Source organism: Lonchura striata, chromosome Z (assembly GCF_050655825.1).
Source record: "Lonchura striata isolate lonStrDom1 chromosome Z, ASM5065582v1, whole genome shotgun sequence".
Lineage (NCBI taxonomy): Eukaryota > Metazoa > Chordata > Aves > Passeriformes > Estrildidae > Lonchura > Lonchura striata.
This window is the reverse complement of record NC_140740.1, coordinates 19,744,405-19,764,849: the sequence shown is the minus strand read 5'-3', so window position 1 is coordinate 19,764,849 and position 20,445 is coordinate 19,744,405. Positions and strand designations below refer to the sequence as shown.

At 36.4% G+C, this 20,445-nt stretch overlaps 1 long non-coding RNA gene across 1 annotated transcript; it reads left to right on the top strand.

Moving 5' to 3' along the window:
• Window positions 1–19,408, top strand: LOC146763676 (uncharacterized). Its single transcript, XR_014951678.1, has 2 exons — window positions 1–4,818; window positions 17,093–19,408. It is a non-coding gene; the product is annotated as an uncharacterized LOC146763676 (long non-coding RNA).
• Window positions 19,409–20,445: the final 1,037 nt, after the last annotated feature.

Genomic DNA, 20,445 nt, shown 5'->3' with positions numbered 1-20,445 from the left:
TGTGTCAATATGTGGGGTAATTCCAGAGGTTTTAGAACCTCTCTGTCCATCTGTTTTCTTTGAAGCTGTGCAGTCTGAATCAGTTCTGCCATCTGGGTAGGAATAAGAGTGTCTGAAGAAATAGAATAATTTAATGTAAACTATGATTAATTCAATATATGAATGGGAGACAGAGTTGTCAATGAAAATCCAGTTGCATCCTTTGATCACAGAAATATTTCCTTGGCTAGAGCAACTAAACCTTTTTCCCATGCACAGACTTAAGGAAGTTATAAGGGTACAAATACTGCAACCATCTATACTGGATCTATACAACCAACACTTAGAAGCAATGTCAGAGTTCCATCCTCCAGTGTGGGACGGTGTTCCATCCTGTCCAGTACCCTGATGTCAAATCAATGATGCTAATATGCAGTAAGGTTGAGTTGTGATATAAGGCAGAATACCTCCGTCTTTCCTTTTCTGTAGCCTTCTCCTGCCTTTTTGTAAGTTGTAGTGGAAAAGACTAGCAGGATACCCATATTCTGCCCTCATCAGCAGTACCAGGGAACTTCATGCCTACATTTTTTGGGTTGTATTCTTATCCTTCCTTCCTGCCAGGTAAGGAAATATGAATCTATAGGACATACTTGACACCAAGAGTTCTCGATCCCAAGGGTACTCAATTCTGTTCTTCCTAATGGAGAAAGATGCCTAACATTTTCAAGAACAATTTCAAGTTACATTTTAGCCCCTGAGTGCAGGTGAAATGTATGGAATAAATGTTATTCTTGGTTCAGCCCTTTGGCAGTCCACAAGACTGATTTTAGTGTACCTGATCAAACTATTATACAACAGTTAAGCTCCACCTGGATAACTAGATATCATTGTGAAAAAAAAATGAATGCATATGCCCACTCTCTAACTTGCAAAATTTGTGGTGGTGACATAAATACTAATAGATGTCTTCGGAATTATTTTGCTAAATAATATGTAGTCCAATATTGTCTATTTTCGTTGTCTTACTTAACAGTTTCAAAATTCTTTGTTAACATATACAACACACTATAAAAAATTAGATTGATTAATGAGGACAATATGGTCAATAGTTTAATTTAATTACGCTTGTTTAGAATCTCATAATCTCTACTGGGCAAGGTTTACAAAATGACCCGAATTATCTCATTAGGTATTTCTTTTGCTTATAAGGACGTGTAACTCAATGGAGGTTTTCAGTAATTTTGCAGACTGAGAATTTGCTGTTTTCCAAGAATAAACTTAAGGAGATTCTGGATCAAAGCAGCACAGAAATTACAAAAAGTTATGTAATTTTAAAAAATGCTTTCTGTTCATAAACAATCATCCTTACTTAAATAAAATGAAGAACAAAAATTGAAAATAAATCATGGAATAAAAAAGATAGAAATAGCTAAAATATTAAGAGCAGAAAATAAATGAGAGAGATACCAACCTCCATCACCTCCAATTATGTCAAAGTAGTTATTTGTAATAGTCTTTTATATTCTCACAATGTAATAAATAGCACTTACCTAGAGAATTCCAGGGGACCTCAGCTCATTACCAAAAACCAAAAGGATTTTGCATGTGTTTTTACATTACTTTCTACTTTATTTGTACAATACTTTTTACTTCAGAGAAATGTAGGCGTACTTCTGGAGATGTAATACATCAATTTTTTTTCTGCTACCCCACCTAAAAATTCACCCAGTTTTTCTGGAATGAAAAATAACTCAACCACACAGATGAGAAACAAACCTCTTGTATTTTTCAGAAGAGCATCATGGATTAGTTTAAGGTATTTCTGAAGTAAGGTGATCATGTACAAGTGGTACTTCATCATGTCTTTGGACTATTCAAATAGAATTTGAATTCTATTCTATTCTATTCTATTCTACTCTAGTCTATTCAAATTGAATAAGGTAAAACAAGAAAACAAACCAGTTTTCAGTATGAGAATTGACTTGTGGGACTGCATGCATGCATTCCCTTGTGCTTCCCTGGGAAATGGTGAGGAATTGCCTTAGCTAGCTCAAAGACCTCTGTGCAGGCTGCTATGATAGCACTGCTGACTTCAGTGAATTGGAGCCAAAGTATCCTCAGCTCCTTTCAACTTCCTTCAGCTACACAGACCTGTTGGGTTGTTCTGGTGGAGCACATTTGCTCTATCAGATGTGCTAAAGCTATTTAGAGGTACAAGGGAAATTACAGCTGGTGACTAGGAGAGGTTTGAAGAGAAAATGTATGTTATTCAGATATATAATTACTTCTGCCATTCCTGCATGGCGGGTGACTTTCTGACCAGGAACTGAAGCAGCTGTTCCCAGTCCCCTGACAGCAGGAGAAGCACAGTCTTGTGAGGGTACCCAGTCTGCTTGAGAGTACCTTCAGAACTGGCTGGCTTTGAGCTGAGTATCTACCCCAAGAGTCCTAAAAGTTGGACGCTGTAGTCTGCTTTTCACTTAGAAATTCAATTAATCCATCATCAACCTTTAGTCAAGGAACGTTGCTATGTTTCACAACATTCAAATAAAAAATTTAATGCTTTTAAAGCTTAACAATTTCATTAGCTCATTTAGCCTCTGAGTCACATGACAATGTTGGTGGAAGAAGGGGGAAGGGAATGCTACAATTGCTCCCTGCAGTCATCATAACGTAAAGGTAGTACAGAATCGATTAATAATTTCAAAATTTAAGTAGGGTAAATTCTGCAATTTCTGGTCAATGGCTCTGAATGTGTGATACAATAGATGGTGAATCATGGAGGTGTGTGCAGTGTGGTCAGGTGACTACCCAAAACCAGATACTCTTGGCATCCATTATGGTACCCTGACAAAAAAAAAAAAAAAAAAAAAAAGGTGGGTAGATGTGTAACCAAACCCTTTTGACTTGAAATAACAACTTAGAGGGTTTAGGAGTTTAAAATATTGAGGATACTCTCCTCAAATTTATTTTCTACTGACTCTTTTGTGAAAACAATGGTTTTATTTTACACTCTTTGAAGAAAAAACAATATAAAGAAGTTATTACCAAAGATATTTGAAGTTAGTCTGACTTTCTGGTGAGGAAGTTTCATATTTGAGGACTGACTGGCTGCACTTGAAGTGACCAGGGAGAGTAACCTGGAACAGTTTGCACATGTTGCGGCTGCTAATATTCAGTAACTGTTACAAAAATTTTTCTTCCTGGCAAAAAACAATAGAAGAACTGTTCACTTGGACAATAATGAGCTGCCATTTTAGCCATGACTATTAGTTTAATGACAAGAATAAATGAGAATATCTTCAGTACAGAAAAATCACTAGTGATGCAGAGGCTGCAAGCCTTTGAATATATCTCTATGCCAGCCTAGAAAGGGTCAGATTTAGAAATAAGAACTTCACGTAAATTCACAGAATGTGCATGGTAGGAAGCAAACTTAGTAGGAATTTAAAAAAATGTGGAGGAGGAAAAACTTTTCAAGAACTTCAAATTTCTGTCATTAAACTCTTTGGCAACAGCCTGTTTGGGCAGTGGATATGTGAAGGAAAAGTTTTGCTGTCATAGTGGAACTTGTTTCTTACAGAAAACAGATTATATGATTCTTGGAATATTTGAAATATGGAATTTCAGCATCAGAAAAAGTATCTGAAGTTCTTTTTAACATAAGAAAGGTTTATGTAGAAAAGCATGAAATTTAAAATGGTAAAACCTGTTGTTTTTTTTTCCAAGATAAAAGTGTTCATGAAGAGCTTATATTATATATTTATTAGTAGAGAATTCACAGATGATTGCTTAGCAGTTCACTTTACAGACACACATTGTTGACTTCATGAGCTAATAGAAAGAAAACTATTTCTGCATACCTAGCCTGCAGTGGTTAGATTTACTAGACAATGATGCATGCAATCCCCATATATAAACCAGTCAAGGGATACTATCTACAAGCTTAAATGCCTCACATAATTTATTTTTCCCCCCAACCAACGTCTCGTAACTTCAGCTTGCATGGTTATTGAGCTTTGTGTTCTAGTTCTTGCCATCAATTAATTCTAAAACTCATAAAATGCAAGGTCCTGGTGTGTTTTTTCTTTACAATTCTTTAGTGAATGAAGAATTCCTTACATTAGAAGATACGATCTCTGCAAAGATATTCTTTCTTCATTGCACTGGATGAAATAAATACTGGAGTATATGATTTGATTTGTCATATGTCTCTGTCTGAAAAAGCAAAAACATCCACTCTGCATTTTAGAGCCAGACCACCAGTTAGAATAATGAGCATAGCTCTTGCAATTTAACATGGTTTCAAATAACCCAACTAGTAATCTACAAAACAAAAATAAACTGGTTTTGTTACAAATCTGTTTTACCATCCTGAAGGAAAGGGCTCTAAGTTTGCATAGTTACTTTAGGAGCTAGCAAACACATCTGCATACCCTTTTTTTTTTTTTTTTTTTTTAGTAATATGAGTTTTCACTTTAATTGGAGCTATTATTCATAGATAAATCTTTTGTTAATGGAGGAAGGGAAAAAGATGTGATACATAGTTTCAGTTGGAGATAAGTATCTTGATAAAAGCAGGCATTGGAGGGCAGAAGCATAATTAAGCTGGACTGACTGTGGAGGTCATGGTAGAATAACAAGTATCAAAGGATGCAAAAACAGAGAAGCGTTGGCATGGAGACTGGGAGGCACTTTAGTATTAAATATAGCACATTTCAGATGGAAACATGGAATAGAGCCTGATAACAAATACTGCTGGATTTTCAGTAATTCACATTACCAAAACTGAAATGAAAACCTTGGTCTTTTGCTGTTCTGAATCAATATTTTTTTCAAGTAAGTAAAAGTTTTTATATCTCCATAGATTTTGAGGCTTGTAGTTATGTTCTGTTACATCTTGTATGTCACAGAACATTGATTTTCATCAGGTTATTCTTACTGATGTCCCTTATAGTCTTTTAAAAAGAAGATTCCTCTTTTCTATTAAACCATTGTAGTTGTGATATTGTTATTGTGTTGTGCACTATTGTGACAAATTAGAAGATTTTGTGGTATGTTCTCCAACTGGGACAGTATTTCAGAGATCTATGAAGACCAGGTATTCTGACCTGCCCCAGAAGGCAAGGGTAACACAGGTTCTTATTAACAGATCCCTTGGGGTGGGTTAGAGTGAAACAAAATGTATGGATGTTTGTAAATATCCTTATGTAGGGCTTATTTTAGAACAATACAGCTGCAATGGGAAGCAGGTATGTAGCCATTTTTTTTACTATTATCTATAGGAATATAGCAGTATGAAAGCATAAAAATATTTCAGGAAGGAAGGAATAAAGAAATTAAGGAGTAAAAACATATCATTACCCACAGACCTTGCAACAAACTTGTTGCAATTTAGTTGTCCATTGGCTGAAGTGATGCTCTTGATTCATTGGGGGTGACAGAAGAAGTACTTAAAACACAAAGTCCATTGAGTTTTTGTTATGCTTGGGCTAAGTGAAAACTGGATGATGTAATACTGGATGATGAGACATTTCAGGAGTGTGATGCCTTCTGATACATTACAGCTGACTAGTACATCAGCACAGTTGAGTCAATTGTAGCCTATTATGGGGCCATAATAAGGAAGTTATCACAACTGAGTTCACCTGAGTAAAGGCAAAGAAACAGTACCCTGCCTTAAAGGGTTTGCTTCTTTTTTTATCTTACTCAACACCCAGCTTGTCACCTGAGCTGGCGCACGTGCTGTCCCTCTGCATACTCTGCATGAGGGCATCTTGCCCCTTAATTGTTCCAGTCATTCCAGTCTCTCCCATATCCGTAGGCCTGGGATAACGGGGCAATAGTATCACCTTGATTTCATCTCAAGTCTCTCACTAGGGAACAGTTATATAAAAAGCCTTCCTTTGTCTATACAAGGTTTATATACTGGTTTTTGTTGTTTCTTAATTGTATCTTGAAAATAGCTCTTTACAGCTCAGTTGCCTTTGAAAGCTTTGTTTTATTAAAGACCATGCATGAAAGCATAGAGACTTGTTTGTCCATCTATAAACCATAAAATAAATGTTTAAAATTGACAACATCTCTCTCACCTGGTATCAGTTTTCAGTGGTCTTTACAAAATTACTGAACATATGATTGGAAGACAATAATTGTGATAATTCTCTTCAACAAATTCTTTTCTTTCAATAAAATAATTTATTATTAAGTAAAAATTTATACAATAAATTTATAGTAATTTATACAAATTTAAATAAGCATAATTAATAAATAATTAATGACTGCCAAATCAGTCAAGCTTAGGACTCCATTTTAAGTGAGTACATGCTCTAGCTCCCAGATGTCTACTAACTATTGTTAAAAGTAAAGGTCATTACAAAACCAGTAGTCTTACCTAGGCAGATTCTGAGTTCCCGGTGCGTGTTTGTGATAATTAATGTGATTTTGTGTGTGTGTGACTTAGAATGCATTTGCCCTGCATTCTTCATAGATGAGATGAAATGCAAAGGTACTGTACATTTAGCATGGGTAACAGAAGAATCCCTCAGAGTTGACATTTTAGAACCATAGTGATGACAATGAAGACAATGAGGTTCTGTAAGAGTATAAATCGCTGTTTTCACATTTCCATGTTCTACTTACAAAAGCCTGTATCCTTCATAATTTTATTTTCCTTGGGCATGTACATGTGTTTGTGCACATGTACATCCACAAAAAATTTGTGTCATTCAACCAGTGCTGGTGTAACTAGTTGTACTGGGTTTGTGGGGCAAGGTTTTGTAGCTGTAGGTTACCAGGATGGCTTCCATGAGAAGGTGTTGGAAGCATCCCTCACATTTAACAGAGGCAAGGGCAGCCAGCTCCAAGACTGACGTACCTTGGCCAAGACCAAGCCCAAATCCATCAGTGATGGTGGTATAATCTCTGAGATAATATATTTAAGAAGCAGCAAAAATATATGCCATAACCACTGGACCACGCCTTCTGGCAGGATTTGTGACGCTGGGGGAAACCATGTTGGAGAAACAAGTTCCTGACAGATTGCACTCCATTGAAGAGTCCATGTTAGAGCAATTTGTTCCTTCAGGACTGTACTGCATGGGAAGAACTAGTCTGGACCAGCTTGTGAAGAGCTGCAGTCTGTGAGAGGGATTCATGTTGAAACAGTTTATGCTTTCCCATGGGACTGACTCCATTCTAGAGCAGGGCAAGAGAGTGAGGAATCCTCCCCATGAGGAGGAGGGAACAGAGAAAACTTGTGATGGACAGACCACAGCACTCATTCTCCAGTCCACTGTGCCACTCAAGGATGAGAAGGGACAGATTGAGAAGTGAAGTTGAGCCCAGGAAGAAGGGAGGGGTAGGGGAAGGTGTTTTAAGATTTGTGTTTATTTCTCATCATCCTGCTCTACTTGATCAGTAATACATTAAAATAATTTCCTCAAGTCAAGTCTGCTTTGCCCATGATGGTGAGTGATTCCTCCTTGTCTTTGTCCTGGCCTTTGAGTGTTTTGTTATACTTTCTCTCTGCTATCCTATTGAGAAGGGGAATGATGGACACCTAGAGGCTGCTCAGGGTCAACCCATCACACAAGGATCAGGTCAGCTTACCCTTAGTTCTGAAAGGCAGCCACTTAATTTCATTAAATGGCCTTCTGCTTCCAAACTGAACTGTGATGGCTCTAGGTCCTCTTTTTGCACTTAATTTCTCCTTTCTAGTTTTTGCTTGGCCTGGCCAAGTTTGGATATATATATAACTTCTGTGATAAAAAGATTAAAATACATTTAATTCTAATCTGATCCAATCTTATTTTCCAAGTTTTTCATGTAGTTTTTTGTTTTTCTCCTTCAATGTGCAGATGTTGTTTTTCCTGTTTTATTGTGTGTAAAAATGGCATTTTCAGCTCTAGAGTACTAAGTGGGGGGCTTGTGCAATGTATACATCTGATAGGAGATGATGTAATGGAAGAATTTTAAAATTTATTTCCCTTCTCTCTCCAGGTATTCCTCCCTCTCTTTTTAAAGCTAACTCTGTGATGCTAAACCAAGTTGTTGGTATAAGATCTGAAAGATAGGGTTATAAGTACATGTATATTTTATCTAAACAGATAGGTATGTATCTATTGATATATCTATCTGATCCATCTAATCCATCTAATCTATTTAGAGATAGTGTAAATGTGTTTTAGTATTTTTTTTTTTTTGACATTCATTCCCATGGGTTACTTGGGATCATTCAGGTTGGAAAAAAGCCCCCCCTTGGGCCTTTTCTGAAAATGGCTTTGACGTTTGCCTATTTTCCATTGTCAGAGATGGTGGAGGGTGGCCTTGCAAAAAGATCAGCCATTTCCATTTTTTCTTGAATGCTGCTTGTCTAGACCAGTGTACTTCTATGGATAAAATTGTCTCTGGTAATCTCTGGCTTGATGCTTGTCCCCTAAGCATGGAGGCCTGGGAGAAGTTGATGGAGATAACAGTGGCAAAGAAGGTATGGAGTAACACATCCTCATCTGTGTCCGCTCTTGGAAATCACCCACATTCTTCAACAATGTCTCTACTATTTCTTTTATCAGACCTTTATGGTTGATGTAAAGCAAATGCCCGTTTTACTTTTGAAATGTCCAATTAAGCTGGGGTTTTCCCTATATCATCCTAATACAGTGCCCAGGCAATGCTTCCAAATTTTGCTGTGGCCAGTCCCTGCATCACCCTCCCACCCTTGCCCTATCATAAATTATCTGCCAAGGCAGACTGTTCTCCTTACTTCCCTACCTTTTCACAGATTATTAGGTTAGATTGTTCTTGAATTTGAAGGCTGCCATCCTTAAAGCTCTACAGTTTCCCTGAGCTGCTCTTTCATGTTCCCAGGACCGATACATCCAATAGCAGTGCTGACATTTCTGACACAGACTCACAATGGGATTTGTGGCGTAACTTATAGAGCAACTAGCTTTTTCCCACTTTACAGCTGATTTCTCATATTATTTGTTATGTGGATTTCAGGTTTTAAAACGTGATAATTACTTAACATCATCTGAACCTGAATATTCCCTGACTGAGAAGGCACTGAAGCTATGAGCAAATAAAACCTGTTTGTGCTGCCTAATTCCAATCAGAATTGCGGCACTGTTCCATAGTATCTCTGCTGGATGAACCAGAACTGGCATATCCATTGATTTCTACCAGCTGTTTTCTGCCAATTCCAGCTCCTGACAGGTAGCAAGCTGTGTAGCTGGCAGCAAAGAATCGCAAACAGTTCAAACATGCCCCAGGGAGGGCAAGTGCTTACCCAAAGCCCATCAAGGAATTGCTATTATGCTTCACAAGATACATATATATTCACCACATCTGTCTCCTATTATTTGTACTCAGAACTGACAAAGGACTGAGATAAACACGTGCCTGTTTAATACTGTACAAGAACAAGGTGTTTGTAAGAGAAAAACATTGTAGACATTTTGATGAACAATTTCCTAATGAAGCTTCTTTTGTATATTCTTTGAAATGTTTCTGTAGCTAGTCCACACTTTAATAGACCAAGTTTTCTATTCAAATACCAAGCTAACCTATTAAAATACTTTAAATCTAGATTTGTTCATTTTCATCTGGTGCTTTGACAATCTCACAACATAGCACAAGCCTTTATATAGGGATGTACTGCCTTCTTTTTTTTATTTTTTAATTTTTCTGAGAGCTCTCTTCACAATGAACCAACCAGAGGATACTGTAAAATGCTTTCTGAAATATTAATGGTTTTACAGCAAGTCACCATGGCTTGACAAGCTCACTTTCTTCACATGAACTATGCAACTGACCATGTGCAGACTTCTAGTTCATTTCGAAAACATCAATATTTGCCTTTGGTTTTGCTTCTGTATTGAGTAAAAGCATTCTGTTATTAGTTGATGCAGGTCAGATGATAAGTGGTAAATTTTTAAGCCATGGAAACACATTTATTTGTGATTTCCTGCTCTTCTCCATGTTGTTTTAGGTAAAAGAGGGGTGATAAAATTGAAGGAAGTTTGGTGCCCATAGATTCTTTGGAATTGAACAGGAGATGATGGATGGAGTATTTTAAAAAGTAATCTTTATTAGGTAAAGCAAAGACCATGCTATTTCCACCATGCTATGGTGGAAATATTAATATGTTTCTGTGGGAGACCATATCTTGGTAATAGTCTTACAGGTCTCAAAACCTGTCCAACAATTGCATTTTTAAGATTTTGAATGGGTTAACAACCACTAGTATAAATTCCCATACTACCTCCAACAAAAATTACAGTATGAGTTCAGGCATCTGAAGTAGAAATATTCGGGTGCCTTCTATCTTATAGATAGTAGTGGATGTAGTAGGTATTACAGTAATATCCAGAAGAGAGAAATTTGTGAAGCTGTCTTGGTTTCATTTAGGAGCTGTTCACATTCAGAGCCCCCGAAATTTGTATGTTTGTATGTATTGTGCAGGGGGTTTTGTGTGGGTTTTTTGGAATTTTTTGTTTGTGTTTTTTGTTTGTTTGTTTGTTTGTTTTTGGTTGTTTTTTTTTTTTTTTTTTTTTTTGTGGAGGGGGTTTGGTTGGGTTTTTTTGGTTGGGTTGTTTTTGGTTTGTTTTTTCTCGGGCGGTTGTTTGGTTTTTTTTTTTTTTTTTGAGGGCTTTTTTGTTTTGTTTCTAGTTTTTTTTTTTTTTTTTCCTTCTTGAGGGCTACACAGGGAGTACAGATGCTCACTTTGTAACTGATTTGGAGCGACAGGGGTTTAGTGTAGCCCTGCAGTTACTGACCTGAAGCATTCATGATTCTGTGCCTTAAGCAAGAAGGAATAAATTATTCTACTACCTTTCACTATCATTTTAAATCTGTAAGGGAACCATAAGTTATAAAAACTTTAAGACTGAAATTCTATTGTTAACATATGATTTCTCTAAGTCAGCTGTCAAAGATGGAAACACTTGCCTAGTGTAAGTGTTGTTACTATTTTTCAATCAGAAATTAATAAAACATTTTATAAAGGGATTCTAAAGTGTACTTGTTAATTACAGTCATCATATAGTCTTTCAAATGCTAATGGTCTGACTCAAATTTCACTTTGTTTAGTTGTGTTAGAAGTTATGATTAAAGAATGGTATAGCTTTATAGTTGTTTTACTGCCATCTGTGTGCACCAGGCAATAACTCTGTACAGATGGTTGTGATTCAGAGACAGGTTGCCACATGCAAAAAAAGTATGTTTCAGTTATTTTAATAAGATTTATTGCAGCAGTCACAGTTAAATGCTTGAGCCTTAATGATAATTGCCACTAATCCTTCAAGAAAAATGATCAGAGTTCAGTAAACCACAAGAAGCAGATTTAGCTATATGCGTCAAAAGCATCTCACTGCAAAGGTATGCTTCCTCATCTATTTTGTGTTTTCTCACTCTCCCCTTTCTTTCTTGGACATTTATTTCTCTACCTTTGGTCTTGAAGCATTTGGTATGAAAAGACAAGAGATTTTTCACTCATCTTTTTTTTCCTTTCCACGTGTAGAGGTTTATTTATATTGAAACACCAGGAGAGTCACAAATTAATTTAATTAAGTAGTAAAAATTCTGATGGTGAAGGCAGGTACTTCACAGAGTTCTCAATTCCTTTACATTAGAGACTGGGCCACATTCAAACCTCAAACATGCCCTTTTATTTCTGTGTCTGTGATGGCAGCAGTGATTTTTATTCTCCATTTGGGCTGGCATCTTATATCTCTATTTGGCTTCTATAATCAATAGTCACTTCAAAAAATAAAACACTCCAGACCAAGACTAAGAGAACCTTTGTAGAATCCTAAGGATTTTCAGATTTATACTCTTTGTGATCTGAGAGGAAAAATGCCTTGTGTGTGTCTCACAAAATATAGCTGGAATATCAATTTGTGATTAAGAGTTATATTCAGCCTTAACACTACAATGCCACAGGAGATCCAGTTCTTCCTCTTGAGTTTTAGTTTATTTTATTCTTTACTTTCTATCAGATAGCAAGATTTTCAGCTAAATCCATGTAGATATGAATATACAGAAATGCAGTTTGTGTGTATGTGTGTGTATGTGTGCATGTGTGTGTATGTGTGCAAGGGTGAAAAGGTGCAAAGAATGTATATTTATTATAAATCACTCTAATTTCAGACAGAATTAAACAACCATTTGCTTTTAGATACTACTCTTGAGTTTTTATTTCAATATAGTTATTCAAATTTAATTTAGATGGTCCCTTATTTTGTATCTGGGACAAGTTCTGGCATACAACTGATAGGGAGCATGTGAGAGCCAGATGAGGTCTGGAGTCCAGAAAAGTTATATCAATTTATTTTTTGTGCCTGTGTTTTGACTTGTGATGTTACAGAAATATGGAATTATAGTGCAAACACATATAATAAAATGATAGATACTAGACAACTATCTTAAACATTTCAGAAAGAATTGTGATTCTTGTAGTTTGTTCCTGCTTGTAGTTGTTGTGCTTGTTCCAGAAGCTGTTATCACCAGCTATATGAATTGCTAAAAACACTCATGGAGAAATCACAGCTACGATGGCCTTACTACTTACTTGGGGCCATTACAGTAATAATATTGAGTGATTCAGTATCAATTTGTTTTGCAAAACAGTGGTTTTGCTAGCATCTAAACTCTAATATAATGAAACTTTATGGGAGTAGCATGTAAAAAAAGGTTTTCCTTCTCCTTCTTCTTGTGTTTGACCTCTTTTTTGTAAGACTCTTGCTTTGCAGATAAATTTCAGAACTAGAAATATTTTTAAAAGGAAAAAAAAGAAAAGGGCAGCAAAAAATGACCTTTTCTCTCATCTTTTTGTATCGTGTGAAATACAGTCTTGCAGTGCCCCAAGGTGAGAAAGGTTGTCACTTTTTGTCTGTCTACATCATTGTTCTCTGCACCATGAAGCTGTATTTAAGGGGAAGGGTGCTAAATTTTATTTTCACTCAAGGCTGTGATGAAATGGACTGAAAAGCTACCTCAGTTTCTGGATTGTTGACTCTTTGTTGTTGGTTTAAAAACTCCAGTTTCTAAAGAGAGAATTTGTAATACTGTTCTGACAATATGAAAAAAATGAAAGTTTACAGGTATCTTTGTCTCTAGAAAAGGTTTTCTGAAGTCCCCAGTTAGACTGTAAGCAGTAAACATTTTATGACTCTCTTTCAGACTGTGAATATTTAAAATGAAACATCTTAATGAAGGTTATTGAAACCACATATACAGTAGCTTCCTAGGCATTTCAATAAATACACAATTTTTTGTTAAAAATTATCCCAGTGGGAAGGAAAGGGTTGAAAAACTGAAGTTTGGTAAGGAGAGAGAAAAGTTAGTTGTTTTTAGTATTGTTTTATTTTAAAGACTAACCCTGCACCTGGGAGATGTCAGAAAATACTCAGTGTGAGAAAATTCAGTACTTTTGTTTGCTTTGGGTTGTTTTCTGTCTGCTGAAAAAGAAGAGGAATTTTCTCAGAGCGGATAACAGGATGTTGTTAAAGACTTAAATGCCTTTCCCACAGACTGAAGCCTTGTTGTAGGTGGGGAAGGGAGATAAAAGTGTTCCAAGATTGTAGAACACAGCCTGGTGGAGATTTGTGCATGCTCCAGGCTCTCGGATATGCAAGGCTCTGGCCTTGTCCTTTTTGCCTCTGCTAAAATGAACTTAGCAGTGCATGTGTCTCCACTTGTTTTTTTGAATCCTCCAGCCAGTGAGATGGAATAAATCTACTCTGTACTTCAGCCATGGTCATGGTCATAGTTGTCTTTGCGTCACCTGAATATACTTGCTTTGCAAAATCCCAGGGATAAATAAAAACTTAATGCAGTTCCTTGTGGGAACCTGTGACTGGTTAAATTAAAAAGCAGCATTAGCAAAATGTTTAAACACTCTCTGAAGACTCTAGAAGCTTACCTGAAGAAGCTGACAACTGCAGCAACTTCAGATAAAGGCTGGCAGACTGCATATCAGTCTGAGAACTACTTCACGGTATTTGCCACCTGCCAACAGCAACCAAAGGCTATTCCTGTTGTTATTGGGAAGTTTGGCTTTCCAGTCTGGAGAAGTAGAGGACCATGGAGCAGAGAAAGAAATGAATACTGAGAATACTTACAGGATTGCCAAGAGCATAAGTACTAGAGCATTTTTATGGCTAATTTGGACCACTGAGCTATGTGAAGAAGATGGAGAAAGCCAAATAAATGGCCTTGAGCTCCATAAGTAATAGATGCTGTTTCATGCTGTTTCCCTGGCCTTCTCTGCTCCATTTGCTGCAGATCAGCAGATCTGCTGTTAACAGGACAGCACTGTAGGACACTTTGCACCAGGGTTAGCTGTGCCATTAGGAGACAGCAGACCTGGTATTAGAAAGGAACAGAAAGTTGACTGTCTGACTAGAACTGGAAATTTCCAGCCATACTGGCAAATAAGCTTTAAGTCATATTGTAACCAGCAGTATTTCAGCAGCTCTAAATGATCATGCAGGGGCTCTAGAGAACTGCATCCCTTTCTGTCCTAGCCTTACCTGCTGTGTGTCTGTCTCTATGTACAATAATCTATAAATATGTGTGAGCATCTGTTACTATATTCCTTCCCATCTTCCCTTCACAAGCCAAGATTTCCATAATCTGCTGCCACGGCACTTGTATATGACATTTTGAATGCATGAAGTGCAAAAGCATGACATTTTGAATTAGAAATTAATTTAACAAACGTGTCTGTTGGAAAATGGTTTAGATCCTCAAAATTTGTCAAATGATATTTTAAAAGTTAAAAAGAAATTTCACAAAATGAGCTGAGGAAAGTTAAATTCAAAAGTTAAGGGGAAAAAAATGTTCAACACTTGAGAGACATTATGAGCCTAGCAGAGAGGACATGAATATGATGAATGAGGCAAGTCACTGCTTAATGCTGCTGTTTCATTTCTGTTCATCCTTTCATGTTTAAACTTCTTTAGAGCAAAGAACTCACAGTATGGAGTCTCCAATGGTGACTCAGTCTTATGTGCAAAGCTGAATGCAGTAGATCCTGCACACTAATGCAGTGTAAGCAGTAACTATTTACTATTTCTGAATCGCTGAACCAAGTTAAAAAATAAACTACTTGAGAATGGGCAAATTTGTTAAATTATGTTATTATACAGATGTAAATAATTTCCAAATTCAATTGGCTTGCAACACAAATAGATGCAAACTAGTACATATATTTAATTATAGCATGTCACCACACAGAAGCTTCAGACTAGTGACCTTGGATATTAGATTAGACTGCTTGAGATAGATTAAAAACTGAAACATCCCTACATACTATTTTAAGTGTTAATTTTTTGCACTTTTTGAAAATGAAATTTTGGAAGGGACTAAATTATCTGAATGAGTTCAAAGCTCCAAAGTGGGTGCTTCTCTTGCTTTCAGATTCATAAAAATTGAGGCTAATATTTTGCTAAGGACTAATTAAGATCCTCTAGCTTCCTGCTGGTTGCAGGGTGGGGGACAAACAATGGCACAAGATAAGGAAAATAGATTACGAGCTTACATGCTATGTGGTACCGGAAGTTTTCCTTCATATGTTGAAAATAGGCAGTATTTCTCTACCTGGTACTGTAGATGTGACCCACTCTAAATAAACTCCCTTACTATCCTGGAATAGCAGTGAATGGAAAAGATTCGGAGTCTTTATATTGAATACACAGGGAAGCAGTTCTTTGAGAGTCAGAAAGCATTTCTTCTCTTTCTATAAGAGGAGAAGATTAAGAAGAATAAGTTCTATTGTGTACTTAGAGTCTTCTTTTTTTCTGCAAGTTCAGATTTCACAACACCTTTTAGAATAGACAGTTTGGATGGGATTATTTGGGTGATTTCACACAGGGTGACTTCTTCTAGTAGAGGTCTTCTTGGCTTCTGCAGATTGCTCTGCATTGCTAGGAATTGTTCTGTGACACCATGATCTGACATTCGATACATGTGTAATATCAGCATTCTTCATTATTGCACAGTGTACAGTGCAGTAATATATTAATGTTTATTAATTTTAAATCCTGTTTGGTATGAGCAGTAATAACACTTAGCTACAGTAATTTTCCACTTCATTTAATACCCTACTAATTTTAACTGCGTGAGACTATTTGTGAGTCTGATAGCTACACCTTATATCTTCTTTGAATTGATTTTAATATTTTTGTTTGGTTAGTTTAGGTTTTTTTGGGGGAGGGGGTTTGTGGGTTTTTTGTTTGTTTTGGGGTTTGGGTGACGTTTTTTGTGGGTTTTTTTGGTGGTTTTATTTTTTTTAGTTTGTTGTTTTTTTTTTTTTTTTTTTTTTATTGAAGCCCTGATGGAGTCATATAAGATTTCAATATCTGACCTCTTTGAAGTCTCCTAATCTTAGTCCAAACTTCTAGTTTGTCTCTGCACACAAAATGTATGGACTTCACAAACAGTGTATCTTCTGCGCAGGAATTCTGCTAGTGCTTTTTAAATTTAATTTGATATCCAATTCCTCCTAGTTTCCTTAATCCCAGAATTTCAGAGTGTCTGAGGTTGGAAAGGATTACTTGAGGTTGTCTGGTTAAAAGTCCCCTGCTCAAGGAAGACATCTTGAGATTATTGCTCAGGACCATGTTCAGGTGGTTTTTGAATCTTTACAAGAGTAGAGACTTCATAAACACTTCAAGCAACCTGTGACAGTGTTTGGTCACTCTACGAGTGAGAAAGTGATAACCATCTGGAGCCTTGTGTGTTTCAGTGTTTGCCCATGGCCTCTGGGCCTTTCTCTGAGTACCACTGAAGAGAGCCTGGCTGTATCTGAGTCACACCCTCTCTTCAGGTATTAGTACTCATGGGTAAAATTCCCCTGAGCCTTCATAGTTTTCTCAGCCTTTCCTCACAGGAGAAATGCTCCATTTCCTTACTCATCTCAGTGGACCTTTGTTGGACTCTGTTCAAAATGACCATTTCTTTCCCATACTGGGAACCCCAGAACTGGACCCAGCACTCTTGTCCACCCACCAGTGTACCCTTAATCTCTTTCTGTACCTACTTTCATTACCCTTCTTTTGTAGTTTATGTTGTTTCTGCTGTTTTTAAACTATTTTCTGTTATTTTTCAGCAAATCATACTGTGAGATGGGAAAAGAGTCCAGAAGTCTTCTAGAGCCCGTGAGGTTTTTCCTACTCTTCACATACATGTGGGAAGCAGAAGAAAGGCCAAGACAACCTACCGAGAGAGAAAAAGAATGCTTAGATTATTGGACAAGCAAGAGATTTCAGTACACGAGAGGCTGAGAAAATATAAATGTCAATGTATATTGCAAATTGTATACATGAATTAGCAAATTTTCCTTCTTGTCTTTAGCACATTCTTTGAATTTCTACTACTCTACTCATCCTTATCCTTTTGTTGTCAAGTAAAATTTATATTAGTACCACAGTTAAGCACTTCTGAAGCATTTTAAATGATGGTATTTCAAGATATCTAGTCATTTTTGTTTCTTAAACATCTTCTCTAGAGGATCTTCTCTCTTAAAACTGTGTTTCAGAGACAAAGGGAAACTCTATGTTGCCCAAAGGTAAAATAGTAAGCCTATGACAAAGGGCTGCAAATAACCATATAGTTGTGAATTCTGATAAGCCAAGAAATTACATTATTCTTTTCCATTAAACTTACTAAAAGTACACATCTAGACTTCCTTCTTTAAGAAAAAAAGTACTTAAGCACGGTCATACGGAGGTCATAATGCAAGCTCATTTAGTCTGGAAACAGGAGCAGTGTGCTCTGCATGTTCAGAATCTATAAGCATCCCAGAAAGTGGGAAATTCATACAGCGTCTCTGTGTAACAGCTACCTAGAGTGCCATGTTTTTCCTGCTTTCATTCTTTTGTTTTTTTTTTTTTTTTTGTATACACAAACAGGCTCAGGATCAAATTTACTGTGTTAAAAATGAGCATCTAAATAGATAAGATTACCAAGGCCTTTTTATTCCTAAGGATGACACCCATGACAACTTGCTATGGATTTTTGTCAGTCTTGCAGGAGTTGAAGTGTTGGTGAGTCCATTTGTAAATCCACCTACCACTGCCATTGTGATAAAATAAATTATCAAAATAATGTGATCATTATTTGGGTACAGTCATTTTATCCACAGGATACTCACTCCCCTCATTTCTGTTCTCCACACTTTCTTCCACTTCATAAGTTTATCCTTTTACTGACCTTTCCATGAAATGACATCTTCCAGTTATTCTTCTGGCTATTAAGTGTATTTTTAAGTTTCTGCACAATTTTCCTCAGATCTACCTATGAGATGTCCTTGTCTACCTTCTATTTCTAGTTTCCCTTATTTTTTTCAGTTATTCTTTGGGTCCTTTGAAGTTTCTTTGGGTGTTATGTGTCTCTCCCACTCCCCCTCCACCCTGCCTGCCAAAGTATTCCATAGTTATGTAAGACAAAGACTCATTTTTTCAGAAAACACAAATCCTATTCAATCCAAGTTTTATCAGTCAATCTTTCTTTGCCACATGACTGCATCAAACACTAAATGAGAAAAGCATCCAGGCAAGAGAATCAAACAATATGTAGGTGAGATAACAAGAAACATGAATGGTTCCAATATATTGCATAAGTTTGGAGTTGTAAAATCTTTTCTTCTTGCCCTGTTATGCCTTTTTTTTTTTTTTTAATCTGAGAGACATAAAATTGGATCACAAATTCTTCTTGGCAGAGGGTATGTCTTTTATTTGTGCTTTAATGCACCTAGCCCAGCATGTAAAGAACCACATCATAAAACATATAAAATTTCTTTTCCTTTTTAATAAACTTTGAAAAGAATAATGAATATCATCAAACTGTATTTTAGCTTCCAGTTTTGAACTGGCAGTAAAATCCCATCTATTAACTTTGCTTTTCTTACCTTTATACTTATCTATAAATGTCTTTTTGTTGTAACAATTGCCATTCTTTTTGGACTTTTCAGAAATCTTTTTGTAGTAGATAGAACTTAGTAGATTGTTGTCACAATACAGAACATGTATAACAAATTTTTTTTATAGCAAAAAGAAACTGAAATGTTAAAATATGAAAATGACTTTTCAGCAATTGATCCATGCCCCTTATTCTCAAGAAGGCTATGTAGAGAAGTGTTAAAAGAACAACTTGTTTCAGTACTGTCCTTCTGCCAGATCTGCAGCTAAAGATAATGGGACATGGTTGTTTCTGTTATACAGCAGCACTTAGTTGGGTGCACAGCAAGTCTGACTGAGCTCTCCCTACCCACAGACTGGAAAAAAGGGTCTGTGGGATGACTCTGACTAGTGGTGGCAGCTGTCATTTGCTTTCTGTAGTCCTTTGATTTTCTCCACTTTCTTATCTTTTCTCCTTGCTCTCTTTCTTAAGAGTAAATAAAATTGAATTATCATTTTGATTACCAGCATTTTGCCTCTTTTGTGTCTTAATCTTGTCCCAGGTATATCTGAGCTTTTCCCCTCTCTACATATGCAGGTTACGACAGGCTGTTGCCATGAGCCAACAAATTGGAGCATTTAGAACAACAGATTGGAAAGAACTAGCTCCTTTTTCTTACATAGTTATGCTCATATTTCTTGTACATTATTTTGGAATTCATTAGCATAGCCAACTATGGTGGCGCACAAAGCATTACGAAAAATATAGGTCTGATCTGTAAAAGGAAGCCATTCTGTATTTGTATCATCAGAACTCACCATGGTAGACTGAATGTAGTCCTTAAAATGAATTTATTTATCTTTTGGTTAGATAGTCATCCTTAGTGATGATGTGATTATCTAATGCAGGTAGAGTGGGTGATGAAAGGTGAATAAAAAAAAATAGCATGGACACAGAGATCAAGACAGCGTCATGTTTCTGGTGGAGACTCTGAAGTGCCTCCTGCTACAAATGAAAAGAATACATATCATCATAGAACTTGACACAGAAATCTGTAAGACTTATTTCAGGTTTTTTTGTGGGCACTGGATTTCTGAAAATAATGCCAACTTTCCAGAAAAGGAAAACAAGAAAGGAAGAATAAAATTTTAGGCCCCTGGGCCTGATTTTGGAAGAGTCCTTTTTTAATAGAAAAAAAATCATACATTAAATGAATACACTCTTACATTCTGTACTGCTTGATAAGGTTTCCCCTCTTTTAGTTAGACTTGTTTATAAATTTTAAGAGGGGGAAAAAACCATTCATTTTCATTGCTGTAAACAATTAGGTAAAAAATATACGCTTAGTAAAAAATATTCTAGTGTCACAGGTTATTGCTTTTTCTTTCCACAAAGCAGAAATGAAAGTCTTACTTGACTTCTGACTGATCATTCAACATTATTTGTTTCAAGGCAAACTGGAGTATTTGAAAGGCTTGGGACTTTAAAGTTTCTGCATGAGTTTCAAAATAACAGGGAAAATGAGTGCAATATCCATCAGTTTGCTCCTTCCCTGAGATAACT